Source organism: Lycorma delicatula, chromosome 4 (genome assembly GCF_047948215.1).
Source record: "Lycorma delicatula isolate Av1 chromosome 4, ASM4794821v1, whole genome shotgun sequence".
NCBI classification, from domain to species: Eukaryota; Metazoa; Arthropoda; class Insecta; order Hemiptera; family Fulgoridae; genus Lycorma; species Lycorma delicatula.
Genome location: NC_134458.1, coordinates 80,003,168 through 80,026,875, shown reverse-complemented (window position 1 = coordinate 80,026,875; position 23,708 = coordinate 80,003,168). Strand labels below are relative to the sequence as shown.

Genomic DNA, 23,708 nt, shown 5'->3' with positions numbered 1-23,708 from the left:
GATCAACCATGTTCTTCTGTGACTGAGGGAAACTGCTGCAGCACAAAAAAAGCTGAGACAGATGGGCATGTGACCTACCATCAAATAGAGGTGTCCTTGGACATTAATACACCAGCAGTTAGTGCTCTTCCCCCTCCTCATGACCAACTTCAAGTTAGAAAGCTTTTTATCCTTTGGATGCCACATAACTTCACCAAGTTCATGGTGCCATGAAATACTGAAAAAGTTTGAAAATGGGAAATCTCCTATGTGAACAATGATGAAACTTGGTTGTACTATTATGATGTTCTGATCAAGGTTCAGAACAAACTGTGGATGTTTGAAGATGAGGAGACTGCCATGGCTGCATGAAAATCCAGATCAGTAAAGAAGAGAGAATGCTGGCTGAATTTTTTTATGTGAGAGGAGTTTTAGAATGAGTTATAATGGAAACTCAGAAGACAGTTCCAGACAAGTGGTTTATTGGAAATGACTATTTAAAGTTGTTGAAGAGCTCAAGAAATTGCGCCCAAACTAAAGGATGGACATATGATTTCTTCAGAATGATAACACTCCAGTGCACTGCTCCAAAGTTTGCTCTGAGTAATTGGCCATCACTGAAACAAAACTGTTGAAGTACTCCCTACAGTACTGAATAGTAATGGGAAGAATCGTGAACGAGTCATTCCTTCGATTCGATTCTTTATACTGAACGAAAGAATCGAGAATCGGTTTGCAGGAGAAACCGATTCTTTTTACGATTCTTAACAATGAATTGGATAGGCGACGGGAAATCAAATCTTCCTCATTTACGATTCGATTCGATTCATAGCAATTTTCCTCATGAATGGTTGTAGTGGGGGATCCTTCTACCATACCAAATTCTAGCTTGCGTTTGTTTTATTTAGTTTTCCACACGTGACGCATAACTTATTACATCACCATTACTAATGTTTATTGAACATTCGGCAAATTTATTACTTCTGATTATAAAATAATTTCATTAACTATGCTATTTAACTGAGTTAATCTTAAACAATTAAATTTTATCTGTAAGCCCCATAAAACATTTTTTGTTTATCAACTACAGCGAAATGAGAGCCAAAAATATATTTATTTTTTTCCACTCACTGAAAGTATTTATAACTTTTTTTTCTTGTTAACCTTCAGGAAGAACCGTCAGGAATTACTTCAGAAGGTGAATAAGGGTGATATGTATGAGTCTAAATGAAGCGCAGTCATGTACAGTCTCAGGTCGACCAGTTCCGAAATGTGTGGTTAATTGAAACCAAATCACCAAAGATCACTGGTATCCACGATCTAGTATTCAAATCCGTATAAACTTGATCCTTAGAACTCTCGAATTCGAAATCAGCTGATTTGCGTAAACGCGTTCACCACTAGACCAACCCGATAGGTAAAAGTATTTATCTTCAACTAATTTCTCTAAAGCTGTAAATGACAAAATGAATAATTTAAAATAATATAGCTTGTACCGTACCTTATTTTTGAGCGAAACTTTGATTCAGTCTTTGTTTTTTTATCACATCGCTGTTACGATTTTATATTTACTTTGATGTTTTTACTAATATGCGCACAGTTACTTACACAGACACATACAATCATTTTGTTTTTAAAAATTGTTGGTTATATTATCACAAAAAAATAATGAAAAATAATAATAAAATTCAGCAAAATAAATAATTAGTTAATACCTTTCAAATAAACTTTATAGTATTTTACATATTTACATGTAGAAATATAATTTTTTCGAAATTCTTTGATGCAAGTCTATTTCGCCTTACTTTTATTAACTGTACCGCTTTTGAAAAAAATTCATTCACAGGGAACAGGAGTGGCAGGAATGCACAGTCTACTTTGCATTATTTTGAATAATCTTGGATAAATTAACTGCCTTTCTTTCCACCAAGAGAGGGGATTTTGTGTTCTTGAGATGAGCGGTTCATTTATATATTTATCTAGCTCTAAAATTCCTGCTACTGTTGAATTGGTTAAAATTGGCGTTACTTTTTTATCAAAATCTTCTCATGCAGTTGAAATGGAAGTTCAATAATTTCTTGTTCCATTTCAAACCTATCGCCTTTTCAATCTGAATACTTCGAACTTTCTGTGAAAGTTTTGTGTAAGCATTTTGGTAAGATGTTTTTTAAACATCCCTGTTTTTAAAGCGAAAATCTAATAGCATGCTTTCAAGCAAAATATTATTATTTTCTACATCCTTAAATCTATGTTGCTGTTGGTCTAACATCTTGTCACATACTTTAACGATTTCAGAATTTTGAGAAGAAACTTTAATCTTAAGTACATGTCTTGTCATCGCTCGTGCCAATAAACAGATTTTTGAAATAGTAACAGTTTTTTTGATAACTTATTTCAATAGTTATCTCTTCAAACATTTTCAATAATTTGCACATTTCAGCTATAACTGTCCACTCATCAAATGTAATATTATTTAGAGTAGGATTCACCAAAGTGATAGTCGAAATTAGTGGTTCTATTGTTTCTAATAATCTATTAAACATGTGCAGGAGTAAGTTCCATCGCGTAGGCACTTCCTGTTTTAATTTTAATTCTTTAAAATTCATTTGTCGCTGCATGTTTTGAAGTTTTTTACCACAATTGTTTTTACTTCAGACACTGCTGCTTGGACAATTAGATTAATTGTATGCGCTAAGCAAGGAATATGGCGTAGCTGACAATTGTGAATAGCAGCTTTTAAATTTGCTGCATTGTCACTAACAACTGCTCCTATTTTGTCAGTAATAGCCTATTCATTGAATTTACCTTGTAATTCAATGGCAATGTTTTAGGCTGTATGTTGACTACAGATTTCCATACAAGTAATTGAGTTTTTAAATTACAATCATGGTCAATGAAATGGATAGTTATGGGCATATAATTATTATTTGAAACTGATGTCCAACTGTCAGTGGTTATTATAACCAACTGTCCAACTGATGTCCAACTGTCAGTGCTTCTATATTATATAATGACTTACGAATCTCACAAGAAATTCTATCATACAATTATGCAATTAAACTAGTTGTAATTGTTTTCCAACAAGGAAGCAAATACCCAGGGTTTAACATTTGGACAAACTTCTTGAATTCTTCATCCTCAACAAGTGAAATAGGTTGATATTCTTTAGTTATTAACCTAATTAATTGAATATCTAACACTCGGCTTTTACTTTGAGGGACAGGTTTTGTACCAAGGAAGTAAGGGACAACTGTTGTGTTTTTTTTTTTGCGGACAAAGATGATATTGGATGCACAGAAGAAGGATTAGGTGATTCAACAAGATTTGTTAATTTAAGGGCTAATTGCGATGATTCATTTGGTTCAGTCGCAATAGACGTAGTAGGATTTAAGTTATAATGAATTTCTGAAACATAATCAAAAGGACAAGGATTTTTTGTCTTGATATATCAACTCCTGGGTGTTTAACTTTAATATGACGAGATAGATTACTAGTCGTCCCATCAGCATAGGATACTGAACTACGGCAAATATTACACAAAGCTTTTCCAGGGCTTGCTTCAGAAAAGCAAGTCCAGATGTGACTTCTTTTTCTGCAGCTCATGTTTATAAATTTAAAAACAAAATATTCTTTTTTAAAAGTGCTTATGATATTTTATATACTTTACGTAAAAACTAATGATTTTAAAAAATAATACCGATAAACAGTTAGAAAAAAAATCGTCTTCTGATTATGTAAAGTAAAAAAATCTTACAAAATTGTGTAGGCCCAAATAAAAAAATATAAACAAACTAAAAACACAACTCTAAATAGAACATGCAAAGGTTATGCACCATGAAAACAGAATCTACTGTTGTCTTTTATCCATATACTAAGAATAATTGTAAAATATATCTTGAGCATGACAGTATGCGCAAAAGAATGACAGTAATTAATATTGTGCAACATAGCTTCCCGCCCGAATGAAATTAAAAGAAAAAAGAATAATGATGTCGTACAGAATGTGAGCATAACAGTTTAAATTTTCCCTTCTCTGTTAAGCGATGAAGTTTGTCGATATAAGCTTGTTTTCATAAAGGAATTCAATAAGAGATGAAATAAGGAGAATTGTTGGGTACATGAAGGGAACAGAGCACGCGTATTAGAAGTAATAGGCTACTAAAAATTGTATTCAACCGAAAAAGAATCGGATGTTTACTTAAAAGTCGAATACAGTTGAAAAGAGAAGAAAAAGACATTTAGTAGGTATACATCAAATGAGTCGAACAGGAGTATGAAGAGAGATTAACCACTAAACATGGGTGAAGAAGAGAAAGAGAGCATGCGCATTAGAAGTGATAGGCTTCTAAGTTTACTAAACATTGTATTGAACTGAAAAAGAATCAGATGTTTACTAGGAGTTGAATTAGAGTTGAAAAGAAAAGAACCAAAGTAGTATGTATGCATCAGTTGAGTCAAACAGCAGTATGAAGAGATGAACCGCTAAACTTGGCTGAAGAAGAGAAAGAGAGCGTGTGCATTAGAGTTTACAACTCTGGTAGTGGTGGGAAGGAAAAGAATCATTGAATCAGACGAATGATTCTTTTTTACAAATCCTTTCTGAGAATCAAATCGAAAGAATTGATTCCTGAAAAAGAATCGTTTATCCCACCACTAGTATTGAAATCCTTCATTTCCTATAATATTGAGCTGTTCCCCCAGGTGAAGAAAAAACTGAAAGGAAGACATTTTATGAGCAATGTGACCTCCTTAAGAGTTTGGAACAATGAGTGAGCCCAAATCTCCAACAAAACATGGTAGGGTTTCTTTGAAGGCCGGTTTTAAAGGATGTTGAAGTGTATAATGAGTGGTGGCAATAACTTTGAAAATTTATAAAAAATGAATTCTTATTACAAAACTTTCCTAGTCCCCTTGTACATTATAATAAATCACCCATATATTGTTTTTAACAGTTAGTTCTTCTCTACTGACTTAAGAATTTAACAAAAAATTGATTCAAACAATCATTAAAAAATTAATTAAATGAAGATAATAGTACGTTTTGTAATTTGTGTATCTGTAGGAAGCCAAAACCATAAAATCTTATCCACAATATGACATGAAATGTAAGTAACTCTAGTAACTCTTGAAAGTGTTATTTATTCTCAATAACAGGAAGCTAACATACAAGGCATAGTAAGTGAAAAGTGAAGTGGTTTTCTCTTATCTACTTACTTCACTAGATTTAATATATTATATCAACATGTCATGCTAACTGAAACACAAGTAAAATCAGTTAAATGTTTTTTTTCTGTCCACCATAGGAACAGAGTATAATGACCATCATTACTTTCAATGAAGCTATTCTGACTTGTGTCTCTTATACCTCAGGTGTTACACTACTGCCATATGAAAGACTGAAACGCAATTAATATGAAGCAACAAATTAATATAATCCTTTCCATTGTAAAGCCATGTACTGTACACACTGCTTCTATTCATTGCAGAGGAATCAACAATTACAATGCTTAAAAGTAAAAATGAAAGTTTTTAAAACAAAAATTGATAAAAGTAACTAATATTAAAATTATAATTGAATTTCATCTTAATGAAACAGGAACAACTTTGCCAAATATTGTGATCTATGTATATGGTATTTTAAAATCTGATAACAGATTATTAAAATCTATTAATATAGTATTACAAATTACAAAAAGTTTTATATGAAATTTGTAGCAATATGTTTAATTCCAATATTATTATTTAGAAAAAAAATCAATGCTTAATTAAAACAATTAAAATATTAATAACTGTAACAGAACTTATTAAGATATAAATAAAGTCTCAAGGGCAATCATTAAATGTAATAAAAAATCCAGTGACATTAACAAATAAATCATATTATATCATTTAAGCCAATGGTTCCCAAATTTTCTTAGTCACAGTGCCCTTTTTCAATTATAATTTTTCCTTGGTGCCCTACCCTAAGAAAAATTATGATTATTCATAAGTAAGAGATAAAAATAAATACAACTCGTGTATCTTCATTATTTTTTTAGTTTATTAACATTAAATTAATAATTATAAACGTCTTGGTTCAATTAATTATGAAGGTTTTACTGTATTTCACGGCACCCCTGTGAAGAGGATTTAAGTTTAAAAAACTATTAACCTTCAAAGTTAAAATTATTATTATAAATAAGCCTTAGCAAACAACTGCACCACTATATTTGCAATATATAATCATAATTGAATATAAAGCAAAAAATAATGAGAGGTTATTAACCTTAAATAAATTTACAATTTATCACCTAAATCAGCCATGCCATTATTAATGAATAAATGAATATTTTCAACAAACCACAAAGACATTGGAACCTTATACTTCATCTTTGGACTCTGAGCCAGAATATTAGGAACAATAAGAAGAATAATTATCCGTATAGAATTAATACAACCAGGATCAATAATTAAAAATGATCAAATTTACAACACCATCGTAACATCACTTGCATTCATTATAATCTTCTTCTTAGTGATACCAATTATAATTGGAGGATTTGGAAACTGACTAGTACCAATAATAATCGAAGCACTAGATATAGCATTTCCTCGAATAAATAACATAAGATTCTGACTATTACCACCATTAATTACATTACTAATCTCAAGCTCAATTGTGGGATCAGGATCAGGAACAGGATGAACTGTCTATCCACCCCTTTCAGCCCAAATCGCACACTCAGGACCATCAGTAGACCTAACCATCTTTTCCCTTCACATTGCAGGACTAAGATCAATCATAGGAGCAATTAATTTTATCTCCATAACTATAAACATACGACCTAAAGGAATAACTACAGAAAAAATACCACTATTCTGTTGATCAGTACTAATCACAGCAATTCTATTACTTGTATCTCTCCCAGTACTTGCAGGAGCAATTACAATACTATTAACAGACCGAAATTTCAATACCTCATTCTTTGACCCCACTGGAGGAGGAGACCCCATTCTTTACCAACATTTATTTTGATTTTTTGGACATCCAGAAGTATATATTTTAATTCTACCAGGATTTGGATTAATTTCACACATTATTACAAATGAAAGAGGAAAAATAATAACATTTGGACACCTAGGAATAATTTATGCAATGCTAGCAATTGGTATTTTAGGATTTATTGTATGAGCACACCATATATTCACTGTAGGAATAGACATCAATACGCGAGCCTACTTTACATCCGCAACTATAATTATTGCAGTACCAACAGGAATTAAAATCTTTAGATGAATAGCAACAATACAAGGAATAACAAAAAAAAAATCACCTCAAGTAATCTGATCAAAAGGATTTGTATTTCCATTCACTATTGGAGGATTAACAGGAGTAATTCTAGCAAATTCATCAATTGATGTTATCTTGCACGACACATATTACGTAGTAGCACATTTCCATTATGTTCTATCAATAGGAGCAGTTTTCGCTATTATAGCAAGAATCATTCACTGATTCCCATTAATAACAGGTATAAGAATAAATAAAAAATGATTAAAAATTCAATTCTCAACTATGTTCCTTGGAGTAAACCTGACATTCTTCCCCCAACACTTCTTACGACTAGCAGGAATACCACGATGATACTCAGATTATCCAGACAACTACATAACATGAAATATAATCTCATCAATAGGATCCTTAATTTCAAGAATTAGAATCATAATATTTATATTCATCATATGAGAATCAATAGTATTTAAACGAATCACTATTTTCAAAAACAATAAATCATCATCAATTGAATGATTTTCTATTACACCCCCTTGAACACTCATTCAATGAACTACCATCAGTATCAAAGCCATTCTAAGAGTGGCAGAAAATTGCCATGAACTTAAAATTCATTAATAAATTAAAAAATAATTTCCTTAGAAATTTCGTCATGAATAAAATTCAACATAATAAACAGAGCTAGACCAATTATAGAACAACTAATAAATTTCCATGATCACACCATAATAATTTTGTTACCTATTACAATAACAGTAACAATTATAATAATAACGATAACAAAAAATAAAATATCAAATAATCTCCTAACAGAAAATCAAAAAATAGAAACAATTTGAACAAAAATACCAGCAATTATCTTAATTTTTATCGCCATCCCATCAATCAAAATTTCATATTTAATAGAAGATTAAAACAATTGGGCATCAATGATACTGATCATATGAATACTCAGACTCAAAAAAATAGAATTTCAATCATACATAAAACCACAAAATGACTTAACTTCATTTCGACTAATTGAAGTAGACAATCGAATAATTGTTCCATTTTTAACACAAATCCGAATAATCGAAACATCATCTGATGTAATCAACTCTTGAACAAGCCCATCAATAGGAACAAAAATAGATGCAATCCCAGGACGACTAAATCAAATCAGACTAATAACAAAAACCCCAGGAGTATTTTTTGGACAATGTTCAGAAATTTGTGGAATAAATCACAGATTTATACCAATCACTATAGAAATGACATAAAATCATTTATTAAATGAATAAAATCATAAAAACAAATAAACATTAAGTGACTGAAAGAAAGTAATGGTCTCTTAAACCAAAATATAGTAAACATCGAATACTCTTAATGAAAAATGCTAGTTTAAAAAAAACATATAATTGTCAAATAAAAAATACATAAAATGTGCATCTTGATTCCACAAATATCCCCAATAATATGAAACCTAATACTAATAATGACAACAATTACAATCATAATAAACATAACAAAATTATTCTTCATAACAAATATAAAGCCCCCCCCAAAAAAAAAAAATAAAAATAAACATTAATTGAAAATGATAACTAGACTTTTTTCAACATTTGATCCAGCAACTAAACTATTTCAAAGAAACTGAATAATTATACTTATAACAACAATAATTTTACCAAAATGTTTTTTCCATTATAAAAATAATAGAAAAAACTTATAAACGAATTTAAATCAATAACTGACCAAAAAGAAATTCTAATTATAGTAATATCAATTTTTATATTTATTATAACTAGAAATGTACTAGGATTAATCCCATATGTATTTCCATCAACCAGACACTTAGTAGTATCAATATCAATTGCACTACCAAGATGAATTATAATCACAACATATAGATGAAAAAACTTTACAAATGAAATATTTGAACACATATTACCTATCGGGACACCTTCCACTATCTCACCAATAATAATTTTAATTGAAACTACAGGAAACTTTATTCGACCAATTTCACTAGCCGTTCGACTAACAGCAAACATAATTGCAGGTCACCTGTTAATAACACTATTAGGAAGCACATCATCAATAAAAATATTAATATTTACTATGCAGATTCAAATGATCCTAACAGCATTTGAAACAGCAATCTCAATAATTTAAGCATATGTATTTGCAACTCTCGTAACACTTTACTCTAGAGAAGTACCTTATGAAAAAAAATCACCCATTTCACATAGTTACAAAAAGACCTTGACCAATTATTTTATCAATAAACGTAATAACTATACTAACAGGAACTGTTAAATGAACTCAGACAAAAGAATATAACCTAATAACAATAGGTATGACCTTATCAATAATATCCATAATAATATGATGACGAGACGTTACCCGAGAAGCAACATTCCAAGGAAATCACACAAATAAAGTAAAATCATTAATAAAAATAGGAATAATCATATTTATTATCTCAGAAATAATATTTTTCTTATCACTCTTCTAAATATTCTTCCACTCAAGATTAGCACCATCAATTGAAATCGGAATAAATTGACCCCCTAAATCTATTAAACCCTTTAATCCAATAGAAATCCCACTATTAAATACAATTATCCTAATCTCATCAGGAATTACAGTAACATGAGCACATCACAGAATCTTATCAAACAAATTATCAATATCAAATAAATCACTAATATTAACAATCTTGTTAGGATTCTACTTCACAATTTTACAAAAATGAGAACATCAGCAATCAATCTTCACAATAGCAGATTCAATTTATGGATCATCATTCTTTCTAACAGGATTTCATGGCATCCACGTAATTGTAGGGACAACGTTCCTTACAATCTCAATTACACGATGCATAAAGATACACTTTTCAGCTAATCATCATCTCGGGCTAGAAGCAGCAATCTGATACTGACACTTTGTAGATGTAATCTGATTATTCCTTTATCTATCAATTTACTGATGAGGAAAATAAAATTAAATCTCTTTAGTACACAAAGTATAATTAGCCTCCAACTAATAGATTAAAAAAAATTAAAAAGATAATCAAAATTACCTTAACAATAATATCCCTAAGTTCAATTATTATTATAATAATAATCATCACAATAGTAATTTAAAAAAAAATAAATAAAATAAGACGAGACAAAAATTCACCATTCGAATGTGGATTTTCTAAAATAACTTCAACACGTAAATCCTTCTCTACACACTTTTTTCTAGTTGCAACCGTCTTCCTAATCTTTGATATCGAAATCTCAATAATTGTACCTATATTCTCTACAAAAATAGTAAATATAGACGAATGATTAATCTCTTCAACAATTACAATCATAATCCTAATTCTAGGTCTTATACACGAATGAAAAATTAAAATACGAATGAATTAAAATAACGAATGAATGAAAGAAAATAAGGAGAATAGTTAAATATAACATTTACTTTGCAAATAAAAATTATTGAAAAATCAATTTCTCTTAAATAGAGTAAAAAAGTAAAATTACAATTAATTTCGACTTAATTTTAAGGATAACCCTCATACTCAAATTAACTGAAGCTAAAATAGAAGCTATTCACTGTTAATGAAAAATTGATAATATGCAGTTAAAAGGATAAAAAGAAAAGGAGCCGCTCCTTTTCTTTTTATATTTTGTTATTTTAGATATAGATTAGTTGATGCTGGTTGATAGACTATTTTGTTTCAGGTGGTTTAATTGGATTTTTTAGGTGGTTAGGATTTTTTTTTTGATAGATGCAGTTTAAATATTCTTAGGGTTTATTTTTTTTTTCGGGTAGCTTAATTAAAAGCTTAACATTGAAATTGTTACTATGAATTTTTTCTCTGGACATTTACAAAATTTATACATTGAAAGTGTATTGTTTTTTTTAAACTATATAAATAAGAATAAAGTGATTTCACTTGAAAGGTATTCTTATTTATATAGTTTAAAAAAACAATACACTTTCAATGTATAAATTTTGTAAATGTCCAGAGAAAAAATTCATAGTAACAATTTCAATGTTAAGCTTTTAATTAAGCTACCCGAACAAAAAAAATAATAAACCCTAAGAATATTTAAACTGCATCTATCAAAAAAAAAATCCTAACCACCTAAAAAATCCAATTAAACCACCTGAAACAAAATAGTCTAATCAACCAGCATCAACTAATCTATATCTAAAATAACAAAATATAAAAAATCGATTTAAAAAAAAATCCAGAAGAATAAAAATTCAAGAACCATATAGAACTAAAAAAATTAAAATAAACCAAACCAAAGTAAAAATATAAAGAACTCAATACATCAAAAAACAAGAAAAAAATAATAAAAACAAAAATAAAGGAATTAACCTAAAATCAAAAGACAAAAAAAAAAAATCATCCTCAATTAATCAGAATATAAAAGAACCAACAAATAAACAAGAAAAATACAAAAAGAAAAGATAAATATTTATATATAAACTATAAGAAAAATTAATATAAGGAAAAAAAGAATCAGAAGAAAATAAATAATAAATTAAATGTAAACTATAAATAAAAGTAACCCCAATAAAAAATAAAAAAATTATAAATAAATATTAAAAAAAACTCCAAAATAAAATCCCTTGAATAAAACCCAGAAAAAAAAGGAAATCCACACAAACAAATTAAAGAAACAAAAAATGCTGTACTTATGTAAGGACACTGCTTAACTACACCAGCTATAAATCGAATATCCTGACTCCCTAAAAAACAATGAATAAAAATACCAGAACACAAAAAAAGTAATGACTTAAACACAGCATGAATTAATAAGTGAATAAAACAAAGAGACAAAGACCCAAGAGAAAGAGAAAAAAATATAAATCCCAACTGTCTAAAAGTAGAAAAGGCAATAATCTTCTTCAAATCATTTTCTAAGCAAGCAGCAAACCCAGATAAAATCATAGTGATCAAAGAAAAAATCATCAAAAAATAAGTATCACAAAAATAAATAAAGTAATTAAATCTAATAATTAAATAAATACCAGAAGTTACCAAAGTAGAAGAATGAACCAAAGAACAAACAGGAGTAGGAGCTGCTCTAGCTGAAGGCAACCAAACACAAAAGGGGAATTGAGCACTTTTAGTAAATAGGCAAGTAAAACCAAATAAACCAAATTAACAAAATCATCATTAAAAAAATAAATATAAAAAATATAATGAAAAGAACCATAATTAATAAATAAACCAATGCACAAAATTAAAAATACATTACCTACACGATTCATTAGCAAAGTAATAAGACCAGAATGTAAAGAAACTCTATTCTGATAATAAATAACTAAACAATAAGAAACTAGCCCAAGACCATCTCAACCTAATAATAAACAAATAAAATCAGATATTAAAATAAAATATACCAAATAATAAAATCGAATTAAGTTTAAATCACCTCTTATATAACCAAAACTATAAAACAAAAAGCAACCTCTAATTAAAAACACAAAAGATATAAAAAAACAAGAAATTCAATAAAAAAAAATTAAACTCAGAAAAAGAATTAAAAAAAAAAATCACTCAAAAAAAAAACAAAATCATACACAAACAAATAAATACCAACAAAAAAGAAGAGAATATAACAGAAAAACATAGCCTATCCTCAAAAAGATCTTTGATATCACAAACCAAAATTTTAAATTAAAATAAATAAGCAAAATAAAAAAAAATAAAACGAATCAAATATTATATAAAAAATAGGAAAACAATGAAGAAGTAAAACATAAAATTCACGAACACAACAAGAATTAATTAAAATTAAATCACCCGAATATAAACCATGCTGAGTTAAAGAAAAAAGTATTACTCTATAACAAGCAGAAAAAAAATTAAAATAAAAATAATTGAAAAAAATCTTCAGCTTAAAATAGAAATAATTAAGCAAATTTCAGAAAACAAATTTAACTAGGAGAACAAGATATATTTATAACACAAAATAAAAATCAAAAAATCTAAGTGAAGGTAAATAGTTTAATAACCCCGTAACAAGAAAAAATCTTCTTCTTCCCAATCGATCGTAAATAACCCCAATCACAAAAAAAAAGGCCTGAAGAGACAAAAGCATGAGCAACCATAAAAGATAATGAACCAATAAATCCCAGACCAGTTATAGTGAATAAACCACAAATAACCAAGCTTATATGCCAAGACAGAAGAATAAGCAACAAGAACTTTTAAATCTCTTTGAATTATACAAAATATTCTAACAAAAAAACAACCAAATAAACAAATACTAACAAAAAAATAACCGTAATTAAATAAAAAATAATAAATATAACCTAAACAACGAATAAACCCATACCCCGCCCCCCAACTTTAATATTACACCAGCTAAAATGATAGAACCTGAAGTAGGGGCCTCTACATGAGCCCTGGGCAACCATAAATGAAACCCAAATAAGGGAAACCTAATCAAAAAATAAAATAAAATAACAAACATCAAATAATTATTTAATAAAAATCAAAAAATAAATAATTAAAATAACCATAAAAACTATTTAAATAAAAAATTCTAAACAAAAAAGGAAAAGAACCAAAAAGAGTATAAAAAATTTAAAAAATCCTGTTCTTAACCGCTCAGGCTGATAGCCTCAGCCAAAAATTAATAAAAATAAAGGAAGCTCCCGGGGAGCTGCAGTGCAAAGATTGAGAATCACTGATATAAATAATTAATTAACTCTGGGGACATATGTCATAATGATATTTTATACATATGATTGAAAAAACCTTAATAGATGGAAATGTAATCATGCTTATTATTAATTATGCAAATTACTGTTATTCCTGCTCTAATTGAATGTTATTGGAGAAATCAAAGAAGACTGATAACTCTTCTTGAAGACGCCAAAGAATGATAGGAATTTTGAGAAAAAGGAACGCAATATAAATGTCAAGCCTTTTTCATAACTTCTATGAAGAAAGGAATAATCAATATCATAGAATGAATTACCGATTAAAAACTTCTTTAATGCTCTTTTTAAATACAAATCAATTTTTTCAATCATTATATTATTTTACTGCTTATGTAAAATGTTAATTCTCAAATAGCTTTTTTGAAAATAATCAATAATATTAAAGATGGTATTTTATATCAACATATTTGTATATATAAATACATACATATCATATATTTTAATAATGTTTTATAATAATAGAAATTATTTTTAATTTAATTAGTGAAGGAAGTGAGAACAGGTACAAAATTGATTGCATAATTTTTGCAATCCGTTTTAACAATTTCAGCCATAGCAAAGCCATTTATCAACAAATTTTAACAAATGAAGTTTAATATGTTCAGAATAAAAGGTTTAACATTTTTTTTTTTTTTAAAGTTGTAAAACTAATATTTATGGAGCTATTAATAATAAAAAAATTTAAATGGCTGTCATTTTGAAATTTTCAAAAAAATGTTCAAACCTGTTTGTTTTGTAGATTTATCGGGAATTCATACACCAAATTTCATTAAAATATCTTAATCCGTTCTTAAGATGTACATTTTTAATGAAAAAACACAAAATTGCTAACAGAGCAAAAAATGAAACAAGATAAGGAATTTGTCCACATGAAATTTTTTGCTTACTTTGATGCCCGAGTCAGTCTTTAAAGTTTGGCCAACATCTTCCAGGGCACTCTGCACATATATATTTTTTTCAGTTTATCTGTATTTTTCGCATGCATACATTCTGATTTCTTTTCTCACAAATTGCTTTTATAAACTACATTCAATTTTTGTTTGTTAAAATTAACTGTGTTAAGAAGCCGTTAAGGGTTATATTATATAAGCTTCTTAAGAATTTCTTTATATAAATTGTTGATACATGCTATGCTTACTATCAGCGAGCGCGACGCTAGCTGGCAAATGTCGGGAGAATTAGCAGTCCACCTACCTACGCGCCTGCAAACGCATTCCTCCCTACCATGCCGGCTGACCGCACAACACTTCCACCACAGCGGCCCCACCACTCGCAGATAACTATATAAGAACGGCACAGCAAAACGAGAGCTATGGATCCTGAGCTCCTGACCACCCCGGAGGAAATCGACGACAATGTTGAACGCGTAACGTCGTCAATGACCGAGACCTTGTCAGGCAGCTCCAGGGCGAAAACGCCCAGATTTATTCGCAACGATTTCCTCTTCACATCTCTGACGCCATAGCAGAGAAACGGCGACTGAGAAGGAGATATCGAATCACCCTGTCCCCCGATGATAAACGGGCTTTTTATAATCAAACGGACAGGGTGAAACAACTGCTGACAAAACACCGAGAGGATTCGTGGAACGAGTACCTCGCCTCGATCTCTGACGACATCTCCTCGGTGTTCAGGCTGAACAGGAGACTACGGGAAGGAAAGAAGCCCCGCCACCCGGTTGTGGGGCAGCGAGGTTTCCATGCATATTCGGTGGCGGAGAGGGCTGAGGTTTTCGCCGACACCCTGCAGGAGCAATTAACTCCGAACCCCCCTCCCACCCCGAACGACCAGCACACAACCGAGGTGGAGTCCTTTCTTGTAGATTATTTCTCACAGGTGGAGGACGCCCCACTAGAAATTGACCAAGTCACTGAAGCGGAAGTCTCCGAGCTATTAAGGCCACAAGCCCCGACAAGGCTCTGGGTATCGACGGGATCAGCTCCCGCACATTCCGGAACATACCGGCCTCCGTAATTACAACTATTTCGGTGATATTCACGTCGATTTTGTGCGTTGGATATTTCCCGAATTGTTGGAAAACGGCAAAAGTCGTATGTCTACTCAAACCTGAGTAAAGTTTACTCTTTCCTCGGAATTATAGGCCAGTCTTATTGTTACCGATATTGTCTAAGTTGTTCGAGAGAATTTTCCTCGAAAAACTGAGGTGATACATGGAGGGAGAAGTGCGGCCGGAGCAATTTGGGTTCAGGGAGGGTCACTCGACGACCCTTCAACTGGTAAAAATAATAGATGACCTAATCGGAGGCCTGAACAGGAAAGCGGTAACTACAGCCGTTTTCCTGGATGTGGCCAAGGCCTTTGACAAAGTTTGGCATAGCGGGTTGCTTTATAAACTAGCGCGATCGGCGACTACTTACCGCTATGTCAGACTGATACAGTCATATTTACTAGACCGACGGTTTGTCGTGCGCGTGGAGGAAACAATTTCCTCCACCAGAGAAATAGCCGCTGGAGTTCCCCAAGGAGCAGTGCTTTCTCCTTTCTTGTACACTTTGTACATAAATGATATGCCGCTGTCGGAAGGGGTAAAAACGGCCCTTTGTGCAGACGATACGGCATGTTTCTACGAATCCGCAAATGTGGATTACGCGTTCCGGAGGCTCCAAAGGCAACTGAGTGGAACCGTGGCTCGAAATGTGGAGAATCAGGGTCAACGGTGAAAAATCGGTGGCCGTGATGTTCACATACAGGGCACGCGCACCGGCCAGGCAGCTGGAAATCTCAGGGGAGAAAATCCCTTTTGAGAAAACCGTTAAGTACCTGGAAATAGTCTTGGACAGGCGGCTTACCTTCGGGGAGCATGTTAACTATGTGACCCGGAGGGCTAAGGCTGCCAGAGTCTCACTATATCCAGTACTGAACAGTGCCAGCCCATACCCACTGGCAACTATATTACTCATTTTTCGGCTGTACGTACTGCCGATTCTGACTTATGCTTACCCGGCATGGGGGGCATTGTTGAGGCCGTCCAAAATGTAGCGTTGCGGACGATATTTGGAGCTGTATGGTTCGTCAGAAACGCCACTCTCCGATCCGACGGGAGATTACAAACCGTGTCCGAAGTGGGGGTGGCGCAGGCGCGCAGACTGTTCGAGAGAGCGGCGGTGTCCGAACACAGTCATCTTCGGGACATCTGCCGAGAGGACCCAACTCCAGCAGGTGTAAGGAAGCGGCCTCGCGCCGTATTGGACGAACCGCCGTGATGATGCGTTGCAGGAGCCGAGGATCGAGAAACCAGGCTTAGGGGCCTCTGTATCGTGTGAGCTACAACCGGTATAACGCGTTAGAAACGTTTCCGGGATCGCGAGTGAAAAATATTCAAGTGTAAATTGTAAAACAAGTTAACGAGTTATACCTTCTCGCCAAGAGACAATGAAAGGCGGTAAGTTTTTTGTTTCTTTTTTTCAGATTAACAACTACCGCTACGACAACTCTGTAAACTTGGAGCCTTGCCACAATGCCGACAGAGGTAAGGTATCGAATAAATGCCGTTTGGCGTCGGGAAAGCGCGGTTTTTTTCGCGTGAGAGAGATTTGTGCCCCCTTGGTCTTGATCTATGTTTGGTGCTTTTATTTATTGCATTTTCAGCAATTTATAGTTGTAACAGTTATAAAACTATACATGTTGAACTGAATGTAACAAAAAGAATAAATAAGAACAATTCATTGTTCCAGAGTAAGGTTATTTACGTGATAAATAAATCTCATTTATTATAATCGTTCTGAGACAAAAAAGAAAATAACATCATTGCACTTCTTTATTTTAATATAGTTAACACATAATTAATTTATATTCTAATGCATCAAGGATCTCACTGATAAACATTTAAGCATTATTAAAACTAGTACAAAAAGTAATTTAAAGAAGATTTAAAAGTAATAAAGAAAGATACTGATAGAATCAGTAAAGAATTAAAGAAAAGTCTATTTGGCTATAGCGCACCTAAGCCAAGATTTTTAATTATTACAAAGGAAAATGGAAACTTTCAAAAAGTTAGTCCATTCTTAATCGCAAGAGAAATTACTAATTGTGCTGGTGGTCCTGTCAAGGAAATCCGTAAAGCTTTTAATGGATTGCATGTCGAAACCATCAACGACATGCAAAGCCAGAAAGTTCAGGCGTTGAAGAAGATCGGTGAATTTGCGGTTTCTGTCCAACCGCATAGCACACTGAACTCATCCAGAGGAGTTGTTTGTCGCGATCTTCTTAATTGTACAGAAGAAGAAATTGTACAAGAAATGTCGAGTCAGGGAGTGACTCAATGTCGCAGACTTACTATGAGAAGAAATGGTGAGATTCTTCCTGAACCTTCCTGAAAAGGTAGGAGCTGGCATCCATCGGCTTGATGTACGAGCTTTCATTCCGCAGCCGATGAGATGTTTTAAGTGTCAACGATTCGGACACACAGCAGCTAGATGTGAAGCGCAGGAAATATGCATATGTGGAGAGAAAACACATGAGGGGGACCCATGTAAAGACCCTCCAACCTGCGTTAACTGTAAAGGGCATCACAATTGTCGTTCAAGAAACTACCCTACATATAAATTAGAAACAGCGATTCAGGAAGTTAAAACGCTTCAGAAGGTCAGTTATCCTGAAGCGAAGAAAATAGTCAATCAGCGTACACCACGACCATCGACTTCTTACGCAGAAGCAGTGGCTGCCCCTTCCACATCTAAAATTAATGTGGAGCAGTTGCTTAACACGATGGCACCAAGTCTTGCGACAATGATTGAAAGAATCATCGATTCAAAGATTGAGTCGACTCATCAGAGAAAACAAAGTAAAGATGAGAAGGCTCATTCCCGGACTGACTCCGTTGACATCAGAGACGCACCAGCAGTTTAAAAAACCAACTAAATCTGCGATTGTAAAGTCACCAACTTGCGTAAAAATTAAAAATCTCTATTTATCTGATGGAGAGAAACAAATCACCCGTCATGTAGTCACAAACCAAGAGAAATTGCGACAAGAAAATCTGACTCTACTGAAATGGAGGTGCAAGTTATTATAGAAAAAGCACCAGACGCAGATGAAATAAAACCTGTACCAATAGAGCCTCCAAAAGCGCAAAGATCAGCTTTGGTGAGAGCATCTATTTCAGCTGGATCCAGTACTGCAGTAGAGATAGAGTCCGGCTCATCCGCCGCGGATACATCATCGCTTATAAGTTTACATTCTTTAGCAAAGATGCTAACGGCATCAGCGAAACTTTCATCAACAGACGTCAGCCGTAAATAACGTCACTGGCATCCGAAATAGAGGAAGACGATGCCATGTCTGAGGCCTCAGGTACGCTGTCATCAGAGGTTGAGGCCGTCAGAAGAATGGAGAAACGCAAAAAAGGATGGCCGAAAGGAAAGCCTAGAAACTGATTTATTGTATCATAAGTTATAAGAAAATGTGAAATATTGAACCCTTTCATTATTTATTTTTTTTTGAAGTGGGATGGGGCTAATGACCAAAGTAGTCGATGCCCCTAAAAACTTCAAAAAAAAAAGAAAAAAAAGAAAATTTGTATAATTAAATCACAAAAAATTACATTAATTAAAATCTAATAATACAAAGCGACTTGTTAATTATACATAGAGGTTTAATCCATAGATTCTTCATAAATTTTTATAACAGTATAATGCTGAAATTCAAAATTATTCATCCAATACCAAATGAGCTCATAACTAAATTATTGACTGTGTTTTAACTTACTACACAACACATAAAAACAAAAATCTTACGGGTTTTGGAATGTCACTGGTGAATGCTTCTATCGATAACACTCTTCAACTTTCCTACCTGAGAAAGAAAATGAGTGTCACATAGCAGAATGCTTTATCAAATTGTGAATTGGTAATGACAATGTAGCACAAGTGTCATCAGCATTGCAGAATAGAACCACTGCATGCTTCAATTGTTGGCGATATCACTTGATTAAAATCAAGCAGCAGAATGTTTGTGAGGGACAGAGCATAAAATATCTGATGAAATTCTAAGAACTGAATAAACTTCCCAATGAAGCCTGTGTATGTTGAACCACCAATTCACAACTGTAATTCCTTAGATGATATATCTATTTTTAGATACAGTTTGATTGCTAAGCGACAAATGTTCAAGTTTTCAATGCTCTAAAGATAAGTGGACAAATTACAAGTAATTGATCATTAGGTGTTTTGGATAGGAATTAAGGAAGATGATAACTAGTGTTCAATAACAAAGTAATGTTTTATTTAAGAGGAAAAATGAACAGCCAAAATGTTCATACATGGGAATGTAAAGTCAACATACAATCAAGCACTACCACAGCTCACCTAAAATTAATGTATTCTATAAAATCTTTCTGACAAAGGTTTATGATCTTTATTTTTAATCAATTCTTACTCATCACTGTTATCTGGATAAGTGTCATAATTTGTACTTCCCTGATTAAACAAAGATTCTGGTGACTATGTTTTAACCAAGATGATATCACCTTATTAACATGTAGATGTTTTCCTTCAATTGTAAGGAAAACATTACAATTAATTGGATTACAATAAGGATTAATTGAAACCTCTCTCATTATTTGATATTGTGTATTTGGCCTACACGGTCAATGGATCACATGCTACATAACTTCGTTTGGAGGTACTCTTGTGTGTTTCACTGCTGTCCACAATGCTGGGTAAACTCAAGAATTGGATTGTTTTTTCTGCTGAGTCAGTAATAAGCTCAATGTTGAAGTGAGTGTGACAGATAGAACTGCTTTGACTTCTATTTATATATACATATATTGTGTATTTATTTTATACATAAAATAAAGTGTAAAAAAACAAAAGCTATAACTAAATAATAAACAATAATAATACTCAGAAAACGCAAAATTGTTTCATTTGGAATTTTTAATATGTAAACCCACATACAGTAAAATGAAATGATTAAGCAACTTTTCTTTTGTTTTTGGTGCGATATTATGGATCTGTAAGAGTTAATAGCGGTTTTAAGTGATTGGACAAGACTTCTTATATCAATAGTGTGAGTAAAAAAGCACTGGTTGTGTTATTTTTTACAATTTTGAGGTTTTACTTATAGTATAGTGCATAGTTAAAATTTTCTAAGTTGATCGACAAGCCAAGGATTGTCGGTGACGTCATTACATTTTGTTGTAAACAAGGACTTAAACTTTTTTCATATTCGTAGGAGAGAAATTTTCTAAGTCCTAAAGGCGAATTATACGGGCAATCTTTTTCCTACCATAACTTCTGTATTTTTCACACTATCTCAAAACTTCTTCCAGATCTATCCGAATCCTAACTTTTCCTACCCCCTGAACCCCTCAAAAATATTTTTGATCACTTTTTTGGATACATACATTTTACTTACCCCAAAAAAAAAAAAAAAAAAAATTTTTTTTTTTTTTGGGGCTCCTGCCCGTGTGGGGTGTCGTTGGATACGGAACGACCCCCTGAGGCCAATGCCACGATATGCGTCGACGTGGGTTCCTGCCTTCAGAAGATACGACCTCGCAAGGGGCCGGATCATCGAAATCGACCATTTCAAGAAAGGAACATCCAGTAACAGAGACTGAAGGGATGGAAACTAGTACTATCGGGTCTGTTAGTGTACAGGAGAAGAAAAACTGGAAACCTGCTGATGCTAGAGGGGCGAAACGAGTGAGGGCTGGCTCGTCAGAAGAGGAAGAGGCCTCTCTTACACTCAAGGAGGTGACTTATAAGCTGGGGCACGCCCTAATCCAGCTACGCCAGAATTTGGGAAAGTCAAGTACCACGGCGATCAAAGCCCATGAGCAAGAATTAACAGAAATATATAAGGAACTGCAACGGATTAATGAAGAGACATTGGAAACAACTGAACAGGGGACACAGACAACCGAGCAAGAAGTGAAGGAGGCAGTTGAGAGAGTACTGGGAGCAGACGAAAGCTTTCAGGTGACTTCGCTCCGAGGCGCATACGGCGACACCAGGAACGCGACAGTAATCACTACCTATAGAGGCGCAACCAAATTGGTGGCCTCGAGACTAAGGGTCGGCTGGGTCAACTGTAGGACATACATCCGGATAGAAAATGAAAGATGTTATAGATGCTGGAGAACGGGCCATGGTAGCAGGCTCTGTAAAGGACCCGATAGAACAAACTTATGTTATAATTGCGGTGAACCAGGTCACATAATAAGGGATTGTCGCGAGGCCTCAAAGTGCCTCGACTGCAGATGTCTGGCTCACAGAACGGGCTGTGCTGTTTGTACTAAGTCACATGATTAGAACGTTGCTAATAAACAACCACAGGAGTATCTTATCGAATGACTTACTAGAAGAAATTGCCACTAGAGGCAATTATGACTTCATAGTGGCCACTGAGCCGCACGTTTATTCAGCAGCTAGACCACAATGGGTCTCTGATACGAATGGAGATGTGGCCATTAGAAGGGTAGCAGGGAACAGGGAATATTGTCTTTACCGTAGAACGGAGGGTTTGTTAGCAGTTGAACTAAACGAAATAGTTATAATTGGCGTTTATATAAGCCCAAACATTCCATTGGGATCGTTCCATGACAAGATAGTCCACCTTCAACGCATAGTCATGCAGTCTCACAAAAGAGTACTTATTCTCGGGGATTTCAATTGTAGAACAACGGCGGCAGGTGCAGCCTCCTCCAACGCCAGGGGAGGGATTCTTGAAGAATTTCTAGCAATCACCGGCGCAGTAAATTAATGATGGTATGCCCACATTCAAAGCTAGAGGGCACGAATCGATATTAGATTTGGCTATAATAGATCGAAGAATGGACCCAGATCTGACTGCATTTACTGTATTGAGCGAAGAGACCGGCAGTGACCACCTGGCGGTCTCAGTTGTAATCAGTGATCATCACACAGGGACGGCACGGCAGAACATCACCCCCAGACTAACAAATAGGCAGATTCAACTGGTGGTTAGGAGATCTGCACGCAGAATTGCAGAACAGGCGCAGATTAATCCAGACATGTTTCAGGAGATAATAGCCGAAGAAATCGCCAGAGTTCCACATAGAACAGACAAGTACCACCCGGTATACTGGTGGACTCGCGAAATAGAGGACCAGAGGAACCTCATGCAGAGATGTAGAAGAAAGGCGCAGAGAATGCGTGCTCGTGCGGGTACGATGGAAGAGAGTAATTTGGCCATCGAGAAATACAGGGCGGCAAGGAAAAAACTGAACTTTCTAATAAAACAGACTAAAAAACGGAAATGGCTGGAACTATGTCGCGAACTGGATGCCAACCCCTGGGGTCGCGCATTCCAGATAGTGAAAAAACGCCTTGGCAGACACATGCCTATGTTAAACAAGAACACTGCGGCTCAGCAAATGAGCATACTGTTCCCAAGGGAAGAAACGGAAAATTGTGAAGAAATCACATGTGTTCGAGGTAGATTTACACAGCAAGAGGTGATTAATGCGGTTAAAAAACTAAATAATAAGAAAAGCCCGGGGCCGGATGGGATCCCGCCGGCAATCATCAAGGGCCTCGCTGAAGTGATTCCGTGGGAATTAGTCGATGTCGCTAGCTATGGACTGCAGAATTGCGTCTTCTTTAACTGTTGGAAAGCAGCCAGAACAGTCTTTTTGCCCAAACCGGGTGCTACTGCGTGACAAGAAGACTACCTTTAATGATACTATTAGATATAAAAAATGCCTTCGCCTCAGTCCCTTGGCCTGCGATTTTAAATGCGTTAAAAAGAA

General features: G+C 33.6%; 2 pseudogenes; one reads left to right on the top strand and one right to left on the bottom strand.

The window, feature by feature from the left end:
• Positions 1-425: 425 nt before the first annotated feature.
• On the top strand, positions 426-10,223 carry LOC142322655 (cytochrome c oxidase subunit 1-like; annotated as a pseudogene).
• Positions 10,224-11,413: 1,190 nt separating this feature from the next.
• LOC142322654 (NADH-ubiquinone oxidoreductase chain 5-like) lies at positions 11,414-20,549 on the bottom strand (annotated as a pseudogene).
• Between the last annotated feature and the right edge of the window lie 3,159 nt (positions 20,550-23,708).